Here is a 25,019-nt window from a genome sequence, read left to right on the forward strand (position 1 = left end):
GGATCAATTACCAGCTCTGAGGGTTTGATATAAGTAATAATTAAGTGTGGCACGGATGCAAAAATAAAATTTTAGGATTCTAGATGAGGGGTCCAAAGGGGACAAGCTGGAGGAAATTGGGTGTGCCTTGTCCTTTCTCTCCTTCTTCATGCCCTCCATGTCTCACTGTGGTGTTGGCATTTTTCTGTTGGTTCAGGCTGGGGACACACTGTCCAACGTAGGTGACAGATATTGGCACGTTCTTGTAAATGCAGCCCAGGGAGTTTCTGGTATTTAATGTTTGTCACATCCCACTGAGGGCAGAGCCCCACACGCTGCCCTGCAGGACAGAGCTGGGCAGGGCAGCAGAACATGTGAGAGATAAACAGAATAAACAACCTGGAAACCAGCACAGACCAATTATGGCTTCTGCTTTGGCAGTGGGGCAGAGAGACAGAGACTTTTTACAATCTCAGAATCATCAATAGCTCAGATTCCGACACACAGTGACACCTCGGTGCTGGAATGGGACATCTCAGCAATGCCCAGGGACACAGGACGTGCCCTTTGCTCCCGGGGAAGGTGGCACAACCCTCCTGGTGGGATCCGACCCTTGGGTCCATCCCTGCTCTTGGCAGCACCCTCCTCTCCCCCAGCACCAGCACGTTGCCAAAAGCCAGACCACAAATAGGAGGTTTCTTTATCATCATTAACAAAGCCCAGAATCCAAAATTGCTGTTTTGACTGGGAGACAGATGACTCCAGCTCTGCCAACACCCAAGGTACTCCCAATGCCAAAACTCACTTTGCTCACACATATGCTCCAATACTCCTAAACAGAAGCTCTCAAACTCCTTTCTTTGTCCTTTCAGTGCTTCTATTCCTCCTTTTTGTGCTTCCCATGTAAGTTCCTCCTTTTTCTTTCTCCTTCCTTTGACTGCCCTTTCAACTCTCACACATTTTAAGCCTTTGCACCTTTCTGTACAGCACATTCTGTTGTGTTTTTTCCTATCCTCTGCAAATCATATCCAGCAACTCGTGTTTGATGGTGTCACATGAGGTATCCAGTCTTCATCTGAACACATCACAGTTCATTACAGTGGTTAATCACAGATTAAAAAAAAAATTGTCTTTAATGTCTAATTTAAAATTGTCTGGCTCCATCTTGCAGCTATTGGATCTGGTTTTTCTCTTCTCTTCTTGATTAAAAAGCTGGATATGCTTTCCCCATGAAAATACTTGTCCCTGTAATCAAGTCCCCTCTCAATCCTCTTTTTGATGAGCTAAGCAGATTGAGCTCTAAATCTCTTCACTGCAGGGAATTTCCTCCACTCTTCAAATCAATATTGTGGTTATTTCCTTGACTCTCCAGGTTTGTAAACCCTTTCTTTCGGCTGTTGACACCACAACTGACCCTGGCTTTCCAGCACTCTCATGGATTCAGATAAAATCCCTGTGTGAAAGGATCCTATTTGTCCTTCAGCCTGCTGGGCTGCCCTTGGATCCCTGAAGTGTCCAGGGCCAGGCTGGACAGGGCTTGGAGCAGCCTGGGACAGTGGGAGGTGTCCCTGCCATGGCAGGGTGGGACTGGATGGGATTTAAGATCCCTTCCAACCCAAAATGTTCCATAATTCTAGGAAACAATATTGCTGCCAGTTCCACACACTGGCTTTGTTGGGATTGTTTGGTTTTAACTGAGGTTTCACCAGGAAACCCGGACACAAACCTCAGTTATCCTCACTTATCAAACCTGTAACTCCTCCCTTTCTAGAGAGGCCTAAATTATCTCTATTCTTTAACTCTATTTTAATTCAGTCCTCTATCAACTTTTCCATTACTTTTCTGGGATTGGTGCCAAGCTCTCCAGACAGTCATCTCTGACCTCTTCTGCCTTCCCCCTTTGCACATGGGCTTCTCCTGTTTTCCTGCAGAACATACACAGGATAATGGAGCCAAAACCACTTTGCCATCCTTGCATGAGCCAGCCTTTCCCAAAGACCACAACCAAGACTTTTCCCAACAGATGTGGACAGTCTTGCCTTTCCCTCCCACACCACTCCTGCCCACCCATCCCAGTTTAGCTGAGCAAACCACAGCAGCCCCAGAAGAAAATCTTTGAGATAACTTGCAATAAACTGCCTTGAGACCAACAACAGAGACTGCTGAGCCTTTCTGTGGAAGCTCGGGCTGGAGGAGAGACTTTTCCACCACACGGAACCACCCTGAACCAGGGTGAGCTCTGGCACCCAGGAATTCTCTCCTCCCACCACATCCCTTGGAGCCCCTGCTCCAGGAGCACATTTAGCATCAGGGATTGATTGAATTTGCAAGTGGCAGCCCCACGCTGGGTGATCCTAAGTGGGCTGGACAGGCTCTCCTCTCCAAGGTGTGCTGCAAATCGCCGGATTAGCGGCTCAGCAGCGCCCGCAATCTCGCCTGTCTGACATCATTTACCTGGGCTGAAATTACAGTTCAATTACTGGAGTAATATCTCATTCAGGCAGAACAAAGAGAGGGAAAATATGCAAATGAGCAAATTTAAATTCACTTAATTTAAAGCCCTAAAATTTTTAAGGGCACATTCCCTCTCCGGGGACATTTGGGTTCAGGGATTATAAAATACATAAATCTATAAATGGTTAAATGGATTGTCATTGCCTGAGCATCCAAACTTTGCATACATTATTCTTTTCAGTGAGTGCTTTATGTAATTAGTAGGGAAAATTCACAACATTCCTGACTATATCTTAACCAGTGATGAGAAATTTGGTCTAACCACTCATTCCAGGGAGCTTTGTGCACAGACAAGCTCAGCATACATTTTGGAGGATCACAGTGGAATAGGTTTGGAGGGAGAATATTGCTTATCTGCTGAATGCAAAGATTATTCCAATTTTTTTTTTTTTTTTTTTTTTGTGATACACATGATAAGATTGTGAATAACCCTCCAGGTTTGCTGCCTGTTGTGGTTTTCATGGTTGTTTTTTTTCTTTAATGAACACTGAGGCATAATTTAATGTACCAAAGACAAAATTTTCCTCTTGCTATGCAGCTGGAATTTTGTGAGGTTTCACTGCACAGGGATGCCTGACAGGGGGAATGGCTGACAGGGAAAATGTGCTGCTCTGGCAGGATAATGAGGTACAATGCTCCAAAAGGCAGCATCCTGCTCACAGGGAAGGAAACGGGAGAAATTTCTTTTTCCTTGGGGGCTGCATCACCAAATAACTATTACAAAAAAGACAGAGAGGGAATACTTACAAGGACATGTAGTTACAGAACAAGGGGGAATGGATTCCAACTGAAACAGCAGGTTGGGATGGGACATTGGGAAGGAATTCCTCCCTGTGAGGGTGGGCGGCCCTGGCACAGACGCCCAGAGCAGCTGGGGCTGCCCCTGGATCCCTGGCAGTGCCCAGGGCCAGGCTGGACATGGCCTGGGGACACCTGGGACAATGGAAAGTGTCCCTGCCATGGCAGGGGGAGGGTTGAGATGAGCTTTAATGCCCCTTCCACCCCAAGCCACTCTGTCCCCCTGTGATGACTTTCTGGTGCCACCACGCTGATCGCACTTCACCTTTAGCAAAGCTTTGTTCTGCAATACACCTCAAACAGCTCCATTTGCAGCTGTTCCCTGGGATATAATGAGAAACGCCAGCCCAAGGCTCTCCGAGCAGATGTGGGAATCCAGGGCTTCCCTCTGGCTGCCCTGGCAGGTCTGGGACCCTGGCAGGGGTCAGGAACCCCCCTGGACAGAGCCCCCAGAGACACTGGCTGTGATCTCTGGCCATGGAAATAAGTTTTCAATCTTACAGGATCAATTACCAGCTCTGAGTGTTTGATATCAGTAATAATTAAGTGTGGCACGGATGCAAAAGTAAAATTTTAGGATTCTAGAAAAGGGGTCCAAAGCGGACAAAATGGAGGAAATTGGGTGTGTCTTGTCCTTTTTCTCCTCCTTCATGCCCTCCATGTCTCACTGTGGTGTTGGCATTTTTCTGTTGGTTCAGGCTAGGGACACACTGTCCAACGTAGGTGACAGATATTGGCACGTTATTGTAAATGCAGCCCAGGGAGTTTCTGGTATTTAATGTTTGTCACATCCCACTGAGGGCAGAGCCCCACACGCTGCCCTGCAGGACAGAGCTGGGCAGGGCAGCAGAACATGTGAGAGATAAACAGAATAAACAACCTGGAAACCAGCACAGACCAATTCTGGCTTCTGCTTTGGCAGCGGGGTGACAGACAGAGACTTTCTACAATCTCGGGATCATCTCGGAATCAATCTCAGAATATCTCAGATTCCAACAAAAGGTAGGCACTGTCTGGACAGGAACCAGCCAAAAATCAGGGTGAGTAGAACCCCTGGCTGAGCACTGCACACACACAGCAGGGAGGCTGCAAATCCACAGGCTCAGCAGAGATCATCAAAATCCCAGATTTAGGTGGAAGCCTAAGTCCAGCCTCACGCAGTCAATAACAGAAAGGTGCATTTGTCATGCAGGTGGTAAACCCTGAGCAATTACTGTGGATTTCAGTGCTAACCCTGTCAGTTTAATGGAGCAGGTATGGCTTAGCTCTGTACAGCTGGGACAGCCCTTTAATCACTGTTCCTCCTTACCCTACACACTACTGGTGTCATTTGTGTGGCTCAGAAAACAGGAATATTCAGTGATCTTCGCTGGGTGTTTGTTCCCAATCACAACACAAGACATTTGAGAGGAGGCAGTCACAGAGCTCCCAACTCTCCTGCCTGCAGAGTCCACGTGGATGGTGGGTTCTCCAAAATCCCACAAGGATCCAGTCAGGGAAACTCAATCACCCTCAGCTGGACCAGCCTCATTTGTATCAGTCAAGGACCTGAGCCATTACGCCTCCTCCTCAAACTGGTTAGGCTGTAAATTAGATTTTCATCACTCTTGGGACAAAAAGCTGACTCTGCTGAGGTCACTGGGAGTTTGAGCATCCATTTCAGTGGTGCCATGACTTCACCAGGGGTTTGCCTGGGCAATATCCAGCCTGGAAGTCACCATGGATTATCCTTCAAATATGCCAAATAAAATCTGCCACTAGAACTGGCAGACAGTAGTAGTTCAGTTCTGTGCCACTTTCTCTGCCCAGATGCAACAAAAGGAATATTTATCTCAAAGAAATGGGGATGGTAATGACCAATATTACTGCAGTTTTGACCAATGCCCTGGCAGAACTCAAAGCAAGTCCTGAATGCAGTTTATTCCTGTAAAATTGAGTAATAAAAAAAAAAATCAGGATCTCCTCTGACTTACAACAGAAATCCTCGAAAATCTATCATCTCAATGACGTTTTACTGGAACAAAGTCATTGGTGGAGTGATATGAAAGAATAACGTGTGAAAAATAAAACACTCAGTTCTTATTCAGTAAAGCACTTGAGCAATAACCCAAAATTTAGGTAATAACTTCACTGAACTCAGCAAGCAGATTGTGGTTTGGTGAGTTTTGCTTATAAAGAAGTAAAATCAACAAAATTAGACAAACAACCATGGATGCAAATGGACATACAGATCAACCAACACAAACTTCCCAGAGGGAAGGATTTTAGTCATGGACAGACAGACCTACAAAATCAACCTTGGGAAAAACATGTGGCTGCTTCCAAACCTACTGACAATCTCTTCTTATTAACCATTCTTTGACTTCAATAAACTGCAAAAATAATGGTGCCTTCTGTACAAATGCATGTGTTAAAAAAAGTCCATTGAGTTAATCACTCCTTTAGCTGAAAGCATTATTGGGGGGTTTTTTGAACAGAAAAAAATCTACCCCCAATAATAATTTTCCTTTCCCTATCAGCAGGACTGATTTTATTTCAAGCACTGGGGGTGCACCCTGGCACTGGGCATTTTTTACTGAGACATTGTTCCAGGTTTCCATCGGTTTAATGCTGGAACAGCACGTGACAGGAGGGAGAGCTGCATCTTTCAAATATCTTTTAAAGCTGTGGGAAGACTCTCCTTAAAGGCAGCCCTCTCTCCTTTCAAGTGCCACACAAGCACAGCAGGCAGCATTCAAAGCCACCTCTTCTGTGTCAGCCAGCAGGGAAGGCTGACAGGGAATTGCTTGTGTCACACTCCAAAAGTCACCAAAGCAGACACGCACTGAAAGGTGGATGGGCCCAATTCTGCCCTTTTTGTTTTGTTTTCCTCCTCCTCTCAGTAGGTTTCTGCCTTTCCCATTCATTCCAGCCAGGATGCTGTTCTGAATAGTGACCAAAACCTTGCAGAGTCATCCCATGGGCCTCCCAAAAAATGGACAAGTTGAACTGAGATTTCTGAAAGTACTAAAATCATCCAGCTAAGCTGTATTAGGAGGTCAGAGGGCTTTGGCTCACTGCAATGTTTAGATTCTCTGGGACTGCAGCCCCGTGCTCTCGCTGCTTGGCTTGTTTGTAGTTACACTTTGCATTCCCCAGGAGGGCACAGAGACTCCCCAGCCATCAGAGCCCTTCTCATGGGCTCATCCCACCTTCAAAGCCCCCTCAGGAGCAGGAATGAACAGCCCAGGTGCAGCCTTTGATGCTCTGAGGAGGAGGAAGAGGAGGAGGAGTGTCAGAATCTGAGGTATTGATGATTCTGAGATTGTAGGAAGTCTCTGTCTGTCAGCCCCGCTGCCAAAGCAGAAGCCATAATTGGTCTGTGCTGGTTTCCAGGTTGTTTATTCTGTTTATCTCTCACATGTTCTGCTGCCCTGCCCAGCTCTGTCCTGCAGGGCAGCGTGTGGGGCTCTGCCCTCAGTGGGATGTGACAAACATTAAATACCAGAAACTCCCTGGGCTGCATTTACAAGAACGTGCCAATATCTGTCACCTACGTTGGACAGTGTGTCCCCAGCCTGAACCAACAGAAAAATGCCAACACCACAGTGAGACATGGAGGGCATGAAGAAGGAGAAAAAGGACAAGGCACACCCAATTTCCTCCATCTTGTCCCCTTTGGACCCCTCATCTAGAATCCTAAAATTTTACTTTTGCACCCATGCCACACTTAATTATTACTGATATCAAACACTCAGAGCTGGTAATTGATCCTGTAAGATTGAAAACTATTTTCCATGGCCAGAGATCACAGCCAGTGTCTCTGGGGGCTCTGTCCAGGGGGGTTCCTGACCCTGCCAGGGTCCCAGGGCAGCCAGAGGGATGCTTGGACTCCCACAGAGGAGTGGGGACAGTGACACAGGGCCAGGCTGGGGACCCAGAGCAATGCAAAGGCCCCTTGGTGCTGCAGTGAGGATAAATATCAGGGCAGGTGTCACCTCTCCACAGCTCCCTGGCTGCAGCCACGGGCAGGGCTCAGCAGGGACACTGGCAGCTCTGCTTTTGGCACAGGGACAGGCTGGGCTGTCTCAGGTCACCTGTCTGCGGCTCTCTCAGCCAGACTGGGAACCAGCTGGTGAAAATCTCCTCAAAAGCTGCTCTCTCACAGAAAAGCCCTGCCCAGACTCCAGCTCTGGCTCAAGACATCTCAATTCTGCTGTGCCACAGACCAGGAGCAAAGGTGGGGACGTATTCATGCAGGCTCATCCCTGTCCTCCCCAAATTCCTCTTCACCCTCCCTTAACCTGAATCACTTCCTCACCACACCTCTCATTTAACTCTCTCCTGTTGCAAGAGAAAAAAAAAAACAAACAAAAAGAGAAAACCACCTGAAGTTGGTAATTTTCTTCATAAATGGAGAAAAAAGAGAACTAGCAAGGGACAAAGGAAAATAGGAAGAAAATCTCTAATGAAGAAAGCAACAAAATTTTGTCCTTCTTACATGGAACAGGATCTGCACTTGGAAATCACACTGAAAACCACAAGCTAGTTAAGCTGAAACAACAAACACTGCTTTTAAAGATAAACTGTTCTCCATCTGTTTTTTTTTTCTTTTTGATCTTCACACATCCAGGTGCAATGAAGGAAGAAGGAAACATCTGCTAGGGAGTGCTGAAACCCCAGAAAATAACATCAGCACAGCCATCACTCACTGTGTGCTTCATGCAGGGTGCCTGGACATGCTAGGAGGAGAAACCTGAGGCACCAAATATCACCAAGCACCTTCGTCTGTTTATTGTGCAGAGGCAATCACTAATCAACATCTGGGAATGCAAATGCACTTACAGAAATCAATGAATAAAACAGAAGAGTAGCAAGGGAAAAAAAGAAGCTAAATACAATAACCTTGAGTTTTGAGCACTGACTTTGTTACACAGAAACAACAGGGGAAAAAGCAACCCACAGCAAAGTCAGCCAAGCTCAAAGGTCTTCACCTAAGCTCTTCAACCAAGTCTGAGCCTAGAAGGACAATTAATTACCAGTACACAGATTTTGAGCTACAATAATCTTAGCCTAGGAGTAGTAACAGCAAGCTGGGATTTGGTTCAGTGTGGTCTTAGTTCTTGCTACAACCCCCTCATACACAGTCAATTATTCAATACCCAAGTTCTTCAAAGAGAAGAACCTGGATTCCTTTTTCTCATCCAGAGGGAAGGAATCTTCCCTGCTATTTCAGCAGAATGAATGCCACGACACCCTGCAGTTCTCCCAGCCCTAGCAGGCTTTTCCTAGGTGCAGTTTGAGCAGGATGAGGATTTGTCTGTATGAACACAGAGTTCAGAAGGATGGAGATAAGTAGAGCAAAAGGGTGCTGGGAGCCCCAGGTCCACCCACACACACTGCAGAGATTTGCTCCAGCTCAGGGGGCCACGGATGAAAAGCCCATTAGCAGCTGAAGTGCTCAGAGGGAGCTCCTGAAATATCCTGGCTCAAACTCACCCGGGGGGTTCCCTGTCCCTGGTACTCCAAAAAAAGCACAGAGAATGGGGATGATGCAGGATTCCCTCCCAGGGTACAGCACATGTGGAGCCAGGGATGTGGGAATCCAGGGCTTCCCTCTGGCTGCCCTGGCAGGTCTGGGACCCTGGCAGGGGTCAGGAACCCCCCTGGACAGAGCCCCCAGAGACACTGGCTGTGATCTCTGGCCATGGAAAAGAGTTTTCAACCTTACAGGATGAATTACCAGCTCTGAGGGTTTGATATCAGTAATAATTAAGTGTGGCACGGGTGCAAAAGTAAAATTTTAGGATTCTAGAAAAGGAGTCCAAATGGGGACAAAATGGAGGAAATTGGGTGTGCCTTGTCCTTTTTCTCCTTCTTCATGCCCTCCATGTCTCACTGTGGTGTTGGCATTTTTCTGTTGGTTCAGGCTGGGGACACACTGTCCAACGTAGGTGACAGATATTGGCACGTTCTTGTAAATGCAGCCCAGGGAGTTTCTGGTATTTAATGTTTGTCACATCCCACTGAGGGCAGAGCCCCACACGCTGCCCTGCAGGACAGAGCTGGGCAGGGCAGCAGAACATGTGAGAGATAAACAGAATAAACAACCTGGAAACCAGCACAGACCAATTCTGGCTTCTGCTTTGGCAGGGGGCTGACAGACAGAGACTTTTACAATCTTGGGATCATCAATAGCTCAGATTCTGACAAGGGGAAACAAAAAAGAGTCCACTGACCAAAATATAATTCATTGAAGCCCATGTTGGTACTTCAGGTGGATAATCATGATAACATCTATCTTCCTTCTGCTCTTTGAGTTATTGCCTTACCCAAAAGATCTGCTAAGGACCCAGGGTCTGCTGCGAGGAGAAGCCAGCAGAGTTCCCAGCCCCGTGGGCCATGGGATAATTCAGACCACAACCAAACCACACATTCCAGGTTTTGTTTCAAAGCGGAGCACAGGAGAACCCCACAGATCTTGCAGGATCTCTCAGCTCACAACAGCACATTCAAACAGCACCTGGTGGATTAATTTCTTTGATAGAACTCGTCCCACTAATGATTTGGTGTTTTTTAGGAGTAGGAGTCTAACCAGGAAAGGACAATAGAAACTTGTTATAAAACACTGAGCACATCACCACCAGAATATGGTCACAAGATTCCTGCTCTGTTTTCATTCCCATGCTGCTCCCACACTCTGTGCTGGGACATCAATTTTCATTTTCCATGATTTAGGGTCGTTATAGGGTGGGCTTTGTGCTAGCAAAGAACCCATGATCTGTGACAAAACTGAATTTCTACTTTACTGGACAAATATACCAAAAGAAATTGTGGCATCTTGGTGGGTTGCTAAGCAACCAAGAGCTCCAGTGTCACTTGTTTGTGATCAATTCAAGTCATTCACAGGGCTCTGAAGCAGCAGCTCAGGAATTCCAACAAAATCTGTGCCTTGGGAAAGCATGAGGGACTTCCTGACACACAATAACACTTTCTTTCCCCTAAGATAAACTTTGTAGATGTTCTTTTGATCTGTGTGATATGTTAATCCATTATTCTTAACATGCTGCTAATGGGAAAAGCTATAATTAACTAAGTACAGCATTGTACTGCAAGCAAGATAAACCGATCTAATTAGTAGTGTTTAAAGTAGTCCCTGTCCTCTCCCACTGGGGAAAGGAGCAGATCCTTTCTGATCACAGGAGCAACTGTCCCCGGCATCGTTTTTATGTAAAGAATAAATTCCTTTTTGTTCCAATTTTTTTCTCCCAAAGAGAAGCAATAAAGTAAATTTTTACTGGCAAACGAGGTGGCCCCAGTCCAAGCCACTCGAGGTACACATCCAAGCCGTGAATAATGTAATCTTTCATTTAAATGAAGGCTGATCTGTTGGCTTTCTTGGGGCAAAGAAGTGGACTGTTATATTTTCACTCATGAAGTTTAATTACTGAAGTAACTCATCCTGAATGCCCACAATAACTGCACTCAGTGAGTTAAAAGTATATTGCTGAAGTACAGTCTTTTTATTTCATCCCATCCCTATTTTGATGAAAATCAATAATAAACAGGAAGAGTTTAGAAACAAATTCATTTCCAAGCTGTGTGCTGCATATGGCAAAATTTCAGCTTCTTGATTGCTGGCAGGTGGTTTTTTTGCTAAAGATATTTAATGATAATTTCATATACACTGGGCAATATCTCTAAAGAAATTACCTTCTGCAAATCTCGGTGTCCTATCCTGTGCATGTCATTTTAAAATCACATGATCTGGACTTGTAGTTCCTCTGCAAGCCAGACTCCACCGGCAGCAGATGCTCAGCCTCAATGAGCACCAGAAACTGGTGACCCAGAATTTCCTAATTTTTAATGACCCATTGAGAGAGGAGCTTATTTGGTTCGGTGGGTTTTTTTTTTTTTGTTTGTTTGTTTGTTTGTTTTTTTTTTAACACAAAGAAAATTTACTACTTTTAAGCAAGAGAGAAGTGTTATCACAGCAGGAGTTGTGCACTCTGCTGTTTCATATCAGAAGATAAGCAGAGGCACGTGGGTAGCAATGGCCACAGGATGGCAAGCACAGCTCCAACAAGGTAATATTTCACGTTTATAAATGGCAAAAAAACCCCATATTAATTTAAATTACAGCTTTTCACCTCCTCTCCTTTCCTCCTTATAAAGAAGGAGGAAAGGTATGTAAAGGTAGGTATCTAAAGTCATAATATTTATTATTTATGGCTTGTGGAATGTGATTTGGGGGAGCTACACAGCACATATCAACTCGGTCACACCAAACAAACCCTTGCCAAGGACACAGAAATGCCACCTGTCACCGCTCTGGTCAAACTTGCCAAAACTGCAATTCAGACAAAATGTAGTAGTGCTGAACACCTGTACATAATCCAACAAAACACAGTTTAGTTCCTTTCTACACCAAAAGAAGCCAAGTATCCCTAAGGATGGAAGCGGCAGATGCAAAGCCCACGTACATTGGCCGTGTCTGACTACGGGAAAAATTCTGTTTTCTGCTCCTTGGGCTGCGTTGCCAAGCTCCCCGATGCTCTCTGATCGTGCAACACAAATCGATAACACACAGCCCAGACACCGAGCCTCGGCCGTTCCAGCAGCTCTCCTGCCCTGCAGCACATCGCTTCCCCGGCAAAAAATAATAATAAAAAAAAAAACCACCCTGGGGATCTCGCTAATTATTTAGGAACTGCAGCAAAACCACCCCAAAATCGTTTGGAAAGCACAAACAGGTGTTCGCCGAGATGCTGGACATCCGGGCTCGCAAACTTGAGGCCACCTAAAGGAACACGAGACTGACCTGCCAGCCCCTAAAACAACACGGGACTGACCTGCCAGCCCCTAAAACACGGGACTGACCTGCCAGTCCCTAAAACAACACGGGACTGACCTGCCAGCCCCCCAAAGCGACAAGGGACTGACCTGCCAGCCCCCCAAAGCGACAGGGGACTGACCTGCCAGTCCCTAAAACAACACGGGACTGACCTGCCAGCCCCTAAAGCGACACGGGACTGACCTGCCAGCCCCCTAAAGCGACACGGGACTGACCTGCCAGCCCCCTAAAGCGACACGGGACTGACCTGCCAGCCCCCCCAAAGCAACAGGGGACTGACCCGCCAGCCCCCAGCCGAGCCCCCGGCCGGTAGCTCTGTCCCCCAGACCCTCCGGTCTGTCCCCCAGACCCTCCTCTCTGTCCCCCGGACCCTCCTCTCTGTCCCCCGGACCCTCCACGCTGTCCCCCCGGACCCTCCACGTTGTCCCCCGGACCCTCCACGCTGTCCCCCGGACCCTCTGCTCTGTCCCCGTCCCCGTGGCTCTGTCCCTTCGCCCGTGGCTCTGTCCCCCGGTCCCTCCGCGCTGTCCCCCGGCTCCGCAGAGCTCCGCATCCCCGAAACTTCCCGCGGGCAGCGGCTCCTCCGCCCGGGGACCCGAGTGCGGCTCCCCGAGAACCCCCGGAGCCCCGCTCGCCCCCGGACCAGGCTGAGCCCGGCTCCGCTTCCTCCCCGCTCCGCAGCAGAGCCGGTGTTCAAATCAATGACCACAATTAAAGAGCGCTTTGGGAGCCGGGGCGGCGGCAGGGCAGCCCCCCGGGCGGACACCCCCGACCCTCCCCGGTCCCTCCGCCGTACCTTGAGCCCGGCCGGGCGGAGGGGTCCCGGCGGCTCCGCAGCCCCGTCCCGGCGCTCCGAATTAATCGCTCCACCCCGAAAAAAAAAAAAAAAAAGGGGGGGGAGGTAGTGGAGGAGGGAAGGAGGGGGAGCGGAAAAACCCAACGCAACCACCCCAAAGCCAGCCCCGCTCCACACCCACGAGGAGGGAGAGGGTCCCTCCGTGACTGGCATCGCTATCTCCTCCGGCGGAGCTTGCAGGGAGCCATGGCAACGAGCCCCCGCGCTCCCCGCAGCCTCCCCCGGGGCACAGCCACCCCCGCCCCGGCCCCGGCCCCGCTCCGGGTCCCACCTGCCCGATCCGAGCCCCCCCGGCCGGAGCCGGCTGCCAGCGCACCTCCGCGCCCGCTGGTCGGGATGCAGGGAGGGAGAAGAGCCGGGAGCGAGGGGAGCCCCTGCCCGCCCCCAGCCCGGTGGGGCTGTCCCACAGCCGGGCAGGTGCCGGGGAGGGTCCCCAGGGCCGGCCAGCCCAGCAGCGGGGCGGGAGGAGGAGAACGGGATGGCAGAACCGAGGGCGCTGCCCCGCCGGAGCAGGGATGCTCTCGCTCCCTCGGGCAGCGGCTCCGCCAAAATCCAGGCAAGGAGGAGCGGGGAAGGGACGGTCCCCGCCTGGTCTCACCCCTCCCTCGGGTGGAGAATTGTCGCTGCTTTTCAGGGGAAAGGATGAAGACTGAGAAAACCGCAACTGGGTTTCTCCCTTCCCCCATCTCCCACTACTAAACCCTCATGTACCAAATCATCCCAACACCAAACCTCGGAAAACCCTCTTCCCACAGATTTTTTTGTGGGTTTTTTTGGGGTTGTTTGTTTTTCTTTTTGGGTATTTTTTGGTGTTTTTTTTTGTTTTGTTTTGTTTGGTTTTTTTTTTTTTTGGGGGGGGGGGGGATGGGGTTTTTTTTTGTGTTTTTTGTTTAATTGCAAATGCTGTCCTGTGTGCTGTAGATGACCACAGCACCAGCTCAGGTTCACGTCGTGTGCGCTTGAGCACCCGGACTCTCCCTGGGTGCTTCATGCTCCCAGCCCTGTGAGGAATGGGCTAAATATTTAAGTGATTGGTAAAGACAGTCGTCACAAATCTGCCAGTCATTGTCTTAAGCACTCCATCCCGAGAGGTGGGGAAGGTCAGACACAATCATTTTCATGAGGGCTCGGACTCCTCAGACATTTCTGTCTCGCTGCTGACCTTTGGTGCTTTTCTTTTCCCTGAGCCTTGCCTAATGCAGTGAACAATAATCATAAAGCAACATTCACGGACATTAAACCATAAACCCACCCTACCGAATCACAGTGGCACTCCCGGGGATTATTAGCATTTGGGTTAAAGATTTTTGGGACAGTGGCAATTGGAATTCATGGATGCAGTGGCCAACTGGTGTTGTTTATCTCCTGCAGATTTAAGTAGGTGAGCTTGCCTTTTGGATGAGAAGTAAATAATTAATGATGGCAGCGAAAGAAAAAATATCTGAAAAGTAGAAGGGAAAAGGGCAGAACAGTTTAATGTATTTGTTAAGTAAATGAAAAACAGTTCAAACAACGATAAGTTTGCAGTTATGCAAAGTCAGGCAATTAATAGATAGCATTTTTATATTCAACCATGCATGAGTGAACCAGCACCAGTATAAATGCATGGAGCAGAGCATGGAAAGCTGCTGAGGAAGCTCTGCAGTTGGGCAGATTTCCGTGTGGCAAATACCCAGCCCAGAGCACACCAGAGGACTGGGAATCCTCCCTTTGGATCCTGCCTTCCATGCCAGATCCTGAATTGAGCCACTGTTCCATCCCAAGACAGTAAAATGTTATATTTACAGCACATTGCTTTCCAAAGCAACCAACAGCTAAGCAACAGACCTGTGCCCTGTGAGCGGAAACTCGGGAAATAAATGGACAAGGAGGCAGCTCCAGGGGAATGTCTGAGGGCTGCCCGTGGATTGAAAAGCCATTTGACCCAGTACCCACGAGCCAGCAGAGATTCACTCCAATCCAGAGGTTTGGAGATTCACTGGAGCCTTGGCAATAACTCAAATGCCAAGGGTGGGAAGCTGCTTGTCTGGAGGCAGAGATAAGAGAGCTGGGAAAGCCAGGGAGAGCTGGCATTGTCCCTCGTGCCACTGCCAGGAGGATGGAAAGTGGAGCCAGTGACTCTCACCCTGTTGGAACCCTGGCTGCTGAGATTTTTAGACTGTGTTGAAAGGCACAGAAACCCTCAAGAGAATATTACATTTGACTTGAGGCCGTGGAGAAGCTTCCAGAATTGATTAACAGGACTGGGATTACAGGTATGTAGTTCGAATAGAAGTGTGTAATATCATATGGTGGAAAACTTAGAGTTTAAGGTTTTAAAATACAGCAATATATATGGAGCTAAAATGGAGGTTTTAGGGTGGTGGCTGGTCCTTCTTCACCTTCTTCTTCATGGGTTTGGGTAGTATTTTGTAATTGGACAGAAAAGTCCACATTGTGCGGCATGGGTGATTAATTATTGAATTAAAAGTAAAAATAATTTGTGTGTCATTTCTTAATTAGAAAGTTTTTCCTTAAAAGACCTTGTAGAGAGAGCTATGAGGCCATTTTGTAGCTTGTGAGTGAAGTGCAGAACTCACAGCTTGTAAGACTGTAATATAGATAAGAAATAACAAAAACCTGAGTCCAAACACTGCCCCACCAATGCTGGGCTCCACCTGGGATACCTCAGGAGTTTCCAGGTTGATTTTTGCAGGGCTCTGGCAGAAAGAAGAGAGGCACCAATTTAATGACCTGCAGGCTTGCAAAATGCAGCCTCCCCTTAGACCTTCATCTCCCTGCTCAGCTGGCTTTAGATCCTCCCTGCCAATGGGATTTCCCCAAGGTCTTCCCCCATGTTCAGGTTTGAGGCCACACTATGGAAAGCATCAAATGGTTTTAATTTTTCACACAGAAACACGCACAAAGTTTTTCTTCTGCTAGGAAACCAGCTGATGGCAAAGCCCAAGTACAGCAGCTTCCCCCGTGCTGCTCCACAGTTGCAAAATAAAATAAAATGTGTTCCTGTTAATAATGATAATAACATGGCACTAGCTAAATCTATTTGAGAATAGGGTTTGCCTTAAGTAAAGTGTAAATAGACATAATCAATCGTGCCTCACATTTCACTGGGCTATGAAATGGGGCAAATGTCATGGCACTTAAGTCTTCACCAAACAAAAATAAAGACAGAGAAGCTCAGTGTGGTCCTCTCTGTGTCTCACAAAACTGTTCTTTATTTTGGGATTTCCTGCTGAAAATCAAGGGGCCTTTTCATCAGACCCTCTGCTTGATGTGAGAATGAGAGAGCAGCACTGCTGGAAACACTGGAAAAAAATTAATTCTCTCTAGGTTGGTACTGATCACATATTTAAAATACATGCTAAATGCATAATATTGTCTGAAATCAAGTGCTAGAGAACCCCCTCAGAATATTTACCTCAGGCACTGTCTGAAGGAGTCAGAAGGAACAGCAGGTGGGTTTTGCCAATCCCAGCTGTAACTTGTTACCTGATTCCCTGAATGTTCTCCCTCAAGACCATCTTAAACCCAGTTCCAGAGTCTGGTGGCAGGCTCAGAAGATTCCCAGTCCTGCTCTAAATGCCATTTAAGACACGTGAAATACTCAGGACAAAAGAACAGATTGGCCAGATTTTCTGTGGAGGAAATTAAATTGCTTGTAATTGCCAGCACATATCCCATCAGCAGTGCTCGTCAATAAAGATGCTGTAATTTTCTGAATAGGTAAATATGCAAAAAGGGGAATGTATTTGAATATAAAGAACCACAATTTGATATGGACTAAAAAATAAAGCTTCTGGGAATCTAGTTTGGTCCTGGACAAATTAAGTGGCTAAAATAATTGACATGATGCCATGTAAATTTTGAAAGGATGCCCTGCTGCAACGTTTTGCAGTATTTTCCTTAACTTTTGAATTTTTAGAGTATTGAAGTTATACCAGCTGAGATGCAGCTTGAGAAGCACTGAGCTGTTTTGGGAGCTTGGAGTTCACAGTAGATTTGGACCATTAAGGGAAAAACACAGAGACAAGGTGATGCACATCCTGCTAATGGTTTATTAAACACAGATCTGAGTGATCTGATTGTAAACACTCCTCATCAACACTTAGCTTTGAAATGCTGAAAGCTGGATGGGTCCAGAGAGAAACTCCAGGCATGCCAGAAAATTCTCATTTATCCCTTCCTAATGAGAGTCCGGGAGAAATCCACGTGATCTAATTTAAAGAGAACTGAAGGAACTACCACTTTTCACAGTTCAAAGCAGTCCCAGGAATTCAGGCTTGGAAGAAGCTGGAGTGAAATGTTGGGACTTTTTTTTTTCCCTAATCTGATTTTTTTTTAAGGCTGGGTAACTTTATGACTACTAATAACATTTGTAACTATGCAAGCTAAGATAATAACAATGGTAATCAAATCTCATGCTTCAGGGCATAAATTGATTGCTTGGAGGGGTTATGGAGAAATTTCTGGTTTTCCCACCACCGAGTCCATGATTTCACAACTGACTAAGTGCATTACAAGGGGGGGAATTTGCTACTGCAGCCAGACAATTGATCTGATCTGTAATAACAAATCTGACACCAAAATACAGCGAGCTGCCTGTCTGCTGTGCAAACACAAAGAGATTTAAGCTCAAATTCAGGGAAATATTTGGTTCTTATTTTCCAGTTGGTTTCCTACAGTCCTTCTGAAAGAAAGCAGCAAAATCTAGGTTGAAAACAAATCAAAGAAAACCAAACAACTCCACAATATTTAAGAGCAGGAACGTAGCAGTGCAGCTGAAAGATCATTTAGGGAATGGGGCTCATCCACAGGTTCAGGTCCAAAGATCAGGATGGAAAACAATTCACAGAGTGGGCTGACTCGTGTATCCTATGGCCAACCACATATTTCCATATGTTTCCATCAAAAAAGGAGGTCGTGGTGCCTTTTCCTTGAAAAACAGGCACAGCAGGAGATGAGAGAGCTCAGCCTGGAGATGAGGATTTAGGTTTAATTCCCAGCTGGACCAGCAAGCTCCACACAAGTTTGTACTCTGCTTCAGGACAGACAGACCGAGCTCTGGAGAACATTTCATCCAGCAGAAAAGAATTGAAGAGTCCCTTGAGCCAAGCTGGGGCAAAACTGGGCCCCACTTTTGTTACAGAATTTATGGAAGGATGGTTTGAGCTGCAGTGATGCCACAACAGAGTATTCCTGATTTTCCATAGAATCCCAGAATGGTTTGGGTTGGAAGGGACTTAGAGCTCATCCACTCCATGGGCAGGGACACTTTTCACTATCCCAAGGTGCTCCAAGCCCTGTCCGAGCAAGCCTGGGACATTTCCAGGGATCCAGGGGCAGCCACAGCTTCTCTGCACCTCTCAGGACAGGATAGGAGAGCAGCCCCCGTCCAGGGCTCTGCCATGCAGAGGAACGAGGACATTTATTAGGAAAAGTGAGTGCACCTCACAAAAACAGCTGTGTGAAAACACATCTTTGGTCTCTGCAAGAACTGGCACAAAGCCCAGGAGCAGGGAGCTGCAATATTTGGAGAAATGGAAGCGTGACTCACGTCAGGACAACGGCATCGATCTCATTCCTTTGTGGAAGAGATGAAAGGGGCCCAGGAATAAAGATTTCCTATTCCTGAACAAAAGCTGCTGCTCACTGGACAAAACCTCAGCAGCAAGGTCCTGCAGTGGTTCTGATCCCTGCCCAGTGTGGAGGTGGGATTTGGAGAGTGGAGCCTTTTCCTGGGTAATCCATGAGCACAGTGGTGTTGTTGCAGTGATGTGGGTGAGACCTACTGCTCACCAACTGCTGAATAAAATGCTTTGTGGCAATTTTTCTTTTCTTTCTACCTGTCAAGGTCAACTGACATAAATTCCACATAATTTCGACTGCAAAAAACCCTATGCTGATACAACACAGAAAAAATAAAGGCAAGGATTGTAAAGAAATGGTTTGTGCACATTTTTAGCTGGGAATCAAACCCGTTTGGATTGCAGTAACAGAGGACATTTGCAGAATTACTGTAGCTACCTTTGAAACTGAAAAGTCACAGTTGTGAACATAAACTGCTAAACCAGAATTACCAGGCACCCCCTCCCAAATCGTGCAGACATGTGGACAGGATGATTGCCTTGGGCTTCATTTGGTTTTTATGAGAGGAGAGGAAATGGCCCTGATCTCCTCAGACAGGGACCAACAGTGGGCTTGGCTAATGCTGTCATTTGTATTCTCCCATTTTTTATGTCCATGGAGCTGATTTTATTACAATGACCTGCATTAAAATCCACACAAAAGCCCCCAAAACAATAGATGGGTGTTTGCTGAACCAGTTGGTGCTGCCTGTGTTCTTTTACCAATTTAATGTGACTGGTGGCTCGCAGCGTGTTCAATAGGTCACCTGCATCAGCAATTTCAGCCCAGACAATTTGCCTCTAAATACTACAAGCTATGATACACATTTTCCAATTACAACTCAGACTGCTTTTAAATTCCACCAGACAGACAAAGTTATAGAAGTCTAGAGGTCTCAGGAAAAACAGCATACAAATAATTCAATATTAAAGCAATTTTTTTTGCACAGTCAGGCTATGAGCAGTTATACAAAATTATTATGCAAGCAGGGAAGTGATAGCTTGACCAGCACCGTGAGGCTTCTTTAAAAATATTGGCAATTCTCACATAACAGAGCACATAAATGATTTATCCTTCTTCAGTGTCCTTCAGACAAGACATTCAATGAGAAAAAAAAAGTCTCGTAATGGAAATATCAAATAGAATAATTGGGAAAACACTGTTAAAAAAGCAAACCCTTCTACCTTTTATACATATGTATAAATTCATGTTATGGGAAATCAAGAAATTTTATTAAAAATAAGAATTACCCAGTAAATACTGAAAATGTTGTCACTAAGGCACAATGATGAGTGTGGTCAAAATTATATCCATGCAAGAATGAAAGTAAGGATTTAAAGTCCTGGGGATTACCCAATATTCAGAATTATATTTGTAATGAATGATAATATATAGTAATAATTTCAATAGACTGTGCAGGCAGTCTAGCATTATTTTTTTCAGTATTTAAATAAACAAAATATAAATACTTCCAAAACTTTCAGATCAAATCTAAGAATAAATTAGGTGGTGCAGGGTGACTTTAGCCCCTTGGTCAGCTGGCTGTGAGCAAGCAGGAGATTTTTCCAGAGTATCCAGAAAATGCAACAAGGAATGCAAGTCATGGGATTTGGATCCCTACAGAGATCCTACACTCTGAGTGGGACATAAATCAGAGGGATTTCAAAGCCACAGGTTTAACCTTGTCTGTTTGTGGGCTACAAAATCCAAAACGGAATGAGTAGAGAATATGAAATAGGTGTAAAAAGTCTCTATTGCTTTTGTATTTTATGACTTTTTTTTTTTTTCAGTTAATGAAATGCTCTGCTTTGAAATATTTTGCTTTAGCAAAATTTTCATACTTGTGGTAAATCATTTGTGATGGGCCATGATGACACCAAGACCAGATATTTTTCTTTAAAATACTTTTTAGCTCGAGAAAAAGGATTGAATTGGGGATGTAGAACATGAGAAGCTCCTGTCAGCTGATCACAAAGGCTGATGCCCAGCAGTGGCAAAAGCCCAGCTCAGCACAAGATCCAGGCCAAGAGGAGCCTGCAATGAGCCAAGGATGCACAAAGGTGACCTCAAAAGAAAACCATTAATCCAAGTCCTGTCAACAAAAGGAAACTGGTTTTGAGACTTCCCTAACTCTGAAGTGGCTGCAGCTGAAGCAAAACCACATCTTGCTCCTGCTGCATTGTCCATGTTGCTGGAGCAGGAAAAATCCTGTTAGAGCAGCCACGTCCTGCTTGAGGAACTCAAAAATCTCCTCAGGGAGGTAATTTGCTCCCTCAGAAATCCACAGCAAAGAGAGATAGATGTAATCCTACAAATACATCCTTGTTTGGGTAATTCCAGCAGGGAGGGGAGGCAAAACCAGGGAAAAAAACCCTGTCAAATCCAACCTCCAAATCTGTCAAATCTCTGTGCAGAAGTACACACTTTATTTAATGATTTAGAATTTCCATGAAGTCCAAGCAGAGCTGACTTCCAGCTCCTTGAAGTGAATCTGGCTCTGACACTTCCCATCAGCTGGAAGTTCAACCTGAATCCTTTTCTAAGTGTCTCTATCATCTCTAACAGCTCCCAGATTCCAGCTTTGGTGAATCTGAACTCTCAGTCCTTCTGCCACCTGCCTTTTTTGCTGGGCTCACAGGAGTTTCTCTGGAGAGCACACTAAAGCACTGAAATGCACACCAGAAAGAACATTTTAAAAGTGTCCTGCCTCCTTTGGGAGCTAAATGCACATGTAACACAAATGGGTCGTTGTGGGAATCCAGAGCATCCCTCTGGCTGCCCTGGCAGGTCTGGGACCCTGGCAGGGGTCAGGAACCCCCCTGGACAGAGCCCCCAGAGACACTGGCTGTGATCTCTGGCCATGGAAAAGAGTTTTCAATCTTACAGGATGAATTACCAGCTCTGAGTGTTTGATATCAGTAATAACTAAGTGTGGCACAGGTGCAAAAGTAAAATTTTAGGATTCTAGATGAGGGGTCCAAAGGGGACAAGCTGGAGGAAATTGGGTGTGCCTTGTCCTTTTTCTCCTTCTTCATGCCCTCCATGTCTCACTGTGGTGTTGGCATTTTTCTGTTGGTTCAGGCTGGGGACACACTGTCCAACGTAGGTGACAGATATTGGCACGTTCTTGTAAATGCAGCCCAGGGAGTTTCTGTATTTAATGTTTGTCACATCCCACTGAGGGCAGAGCCCCACACGCTGCCCTGCAGGACAGAGCTGGGCAGGGCAGCAGAACATGTGAGAGATAAACAGAATAAACAACCTGGAAACCAGCACAGACCAATTATGGCTTCTGCTTTGGCAGCGGGGCTGACAGACAGAGATCTTCTACCACCTCAGAATCATCAATACCTCAGATTCCGACAGGTAGCCACTGAAAAATGGCAGACCCAATAATCTACATTTAACTCCAAATTTCCCTGCCTGCTGTCAGAACCAAGCCCTCCCCAGGTCCATGGCACAGCCCTGCAGATAATCCACACTGAGGAGTCACACACATCCCTTAGAGAAGCAGCAGAAAAAGAAATCCCCATGCCAACACCCAACCTCTGGGCAGGAATGCAAGCCAGGCATCATTTTCCCAGGATGACAGTAATCACCACTGTACCAAAGGAACTTTTGTAAAAGGAATTGTTTCCAGACAGAGATATTCAATCCTCTGTAAAGCTCTGAACACTCAACTGTTGATGTTTCTCTTACCTTTGCTAAATGAGTTTCCTTCCCTGTGCCATCCAAAATACATTAAAAATCTTACATGTTTGCTTGGTGGGGGGATTAGGAAGGGTGAAGTTAGCATTCTCTTTCAAATTATAAATAAAACAAAAAAACTCTTTTGAATTTGACTTTTTCTGACTTTTCTGCCTGACTACATCTCATTCCAATCCAAATAGTTGCAGCATTCACTTGTTAATTATCTCCTAATTTGTAGGGGACTAAGGGACTGCATTTTCTCTTCTTGCAATAGTCAGTCATATAATCTTATACCTTTCTTGAAAATCAATTTGTTCTCCACCCTTACTGCCAAGAAATTGAACCGACTGAAAATTAAGAGAAGGATGTTAAATAATGCAGCTGCAGCAAAAGCAAAGCCAAAAACCCCTGACACAAACCACTGAGAAAGGAAATCCTTGTAAGCTAACCTGTCTCTTCCAAAGCTGGAGTAATCAGGGATGAAAAGACAAAATAAGACCTCAAAAATAAGCAGGTCCCTCTGATCAGAATTGTTTCACTCCTACAAGTTTTAATTCCACACGAAGATGCCTTTCTGCAGGCCCAGCAGTTGGAACACTACAGGGCCCTTAGGTGGAAAATTAGAATATAAAGGCAATTAACTGCCAATTAATCTTGTGAGGTCAATGGGAAACAGCCTGAATTGCTGTTTCCAGATGGGCAGAGGGACATGCTGGAATTTAATTTCTGCTGTCACCGCTGCTCTCTGGCACAGCTCCGAGCTCTCAAAACAAGGCTCTGGAACACCCATGAGCTGGCAAAATTTGGGGGCGTTTCAGCTTCTTCTGGTGCCAGACTGGAGATGTAATTCCACCCCACATGGATTTGGTTTTTCCCCCACTGTGCCACCCTTAGGTGACACTTTAGCGTGGCCTGAGAAAGTGTCACCATGTGTCCAAAGGTGACGTGTGGATTAAATTCACCAGAGAATGATTTGCTGTTTAATGTTATTTAAATTTCAGTGAAATATTCGCAGTGCTGGTTAAAAAGCTCTAAGATTTAGAAATATACTCCATTTTACAAGCAGGTTATGTTTAAAAGGAAGACAGTATTGACTTACCTGAAACACACTCTTAATGCTCCACATTGAAATGCAAAATGGGATAGGGAGTTGTGTTTATCACAAGCAGCTGAGAGAGAATAAAATTTTTAAAAAAATAATGTCTTCAAACTAAAAAAAAATCAAAAATCCCTGAAATATTCAAAGCAATGGCTGGAGGTGTGAATGCTGCCAGTGATTCATACACTGAGGAAGAAAAAAAACCCCAAAACCAGTGAGAAATACTTACACTTCAGTGTTTTGACTCACATTTTCTCATTAAAAGATGTTATTTGGACTTAAAACACTGAGCAAGCTGCAGCAGTGGATCTCTGGGGAGGGTTTTGAGGGCTGTGACAAGCCCAGAGCTGACAAAGCGTCCTTTAAACCAGGCCTAGATGTGGTCACAGACCACTCAGCCAAGGCTGGGTTTAAATACTGCTATAATAAAGCCAAGATAACCCCTGGGGGCACCTGTGATGGTTCCTAACCTATTAATTGACCAATGTAGCTCAAAATTGAGAAGTCTTAGATAGGAACTATGTTTTCTCTTTAAAATATGTTGTGTTTTAGCTCATTAGAAACTGATCATGACAAGGGTAGAGTCGAAATACAATATTTTTCCTACAGTTTTATGGCAAGTATTTATCCTTCAAGAGAAATAATTATCTTTGTCATAAGCATTAGTTCCTTTCATGGCCAGGGAATGTGTGTACCTCCCAGAAAATCTATTTTCCACCTCCACCAGAAAATCTAGTTTTGGTCCACCAAAGAAAATGAGGTAATTAGGTGGAAAAGTGGGAAGCCAGAGAGTTCCACTCACTCTGTGGGGTGACTGCAGTGGGATAAGCTGTGCAAGGCCATGGAGAAACTGCAAGTTCAGCCTGCAAAAGACAAGAGAAAGTAAAATATGGCTTAAAGTGTGATGAAGGGGATAAGGAAGCTTAGGGGTGTTTACGCTGATGAGGTTATTGGCTTGGAGTGCGACCCAAGGAGAGGATAAATGGATTTCTGCCACTCCAGGGCTCTGTCTGGGCTGGGAAGGACAATGAATTACAGGAATTTAATTGGCAGCTGCCTTTTCACCTGTGCTGAGTAAGTGCTCTCCGGAGTTATGGATGCCAGAAAGGGCAAAGACAAGCTGGAGTGGATAAAAAAAGACAGCTGAGTAAGAGAGGAGCATGTTTTGAGTGCTGGGATAAATCAGGAGTGATACCCCTGTGAGACTGGCATGCGCTGATCAGAATGAGACCCCTGCTCATTAAGTGAACAAGTCACTTCTGAACCAGGAGAAGAGCACCAAGCTGCCTTAAATTAAACCTGCTAGAGAGGCATCTTCACTGTCCAATTTGCACAGGCTTTGTTTTGCTTGCAGAGTAATTTATTATTATTTCTGTTGCAGTAATGACCAGGAGTTCAGCGTTGTGTGGGCTGTGTGCTCACTCCTGAGACAAGATCCAAAAATACAGAGATCAGGCAGGGGCTGGTGCAAGCAATGACAGTGGGATGGGGAATGTTGGCAATACAAATGTGTGTTTTATAGAATAAAGGTGGGGTTTGTTTTTTTTTTTTTTTTTTTTTTTTAACCATGCTGCGATTCTGTTCTGTGATTCCATGATGCCCTTGGCACTCTGAAGGTCCTTGGG

The 25,019-nt window shown here is 45.9% G+C and overlaps 1 protein-coding gene across 10 annotated transcripts in view; it reads right to left on the minus strand.

Annotated features, from left to right (window-relative positions):
- Positions 1-13,522, minus strand: part of CHL1 (cell adhesion molecule L1 like) — a 140,016-nt gene extending 126,494 nt beyond the window's left edge. For 7 of the 10 annotated variants that reach the window (XM_077786193.2, XM_077786194.2, XM_031505903.3 and 4 more), the window contains exon 1: positions 12,921-13,072. The gene's annotated coding sequence lies outside the window, so the exon portion shown is untranslated. Of the gene's footprint in view, positions 1-12,920; positions 13,073-13,251 lie in introns of those variants that run through there. The other 3 variants (XM_085590282.1, XM_077786188.2, XM_077786189.2) reach the window with 3 other exon arrangements.
- Positions 13,523-25,019: the final 11,497 nt, after the last annotated feature.

The sequence above is a fragment of the Lonchura striata genome, chromosome 12 (assembly GCF_050655825.1).
Source record: "Lonchura striata isolate lonStrDom1 chromosome 12, ASM5065582v1, whole genome shotgun sequence".
Lineage (NCBI taxonomy): Eukaryota > Metazoa > Chordata > Aves > Passeriformes > Estrildidae > Lonchura > Lonchura striata.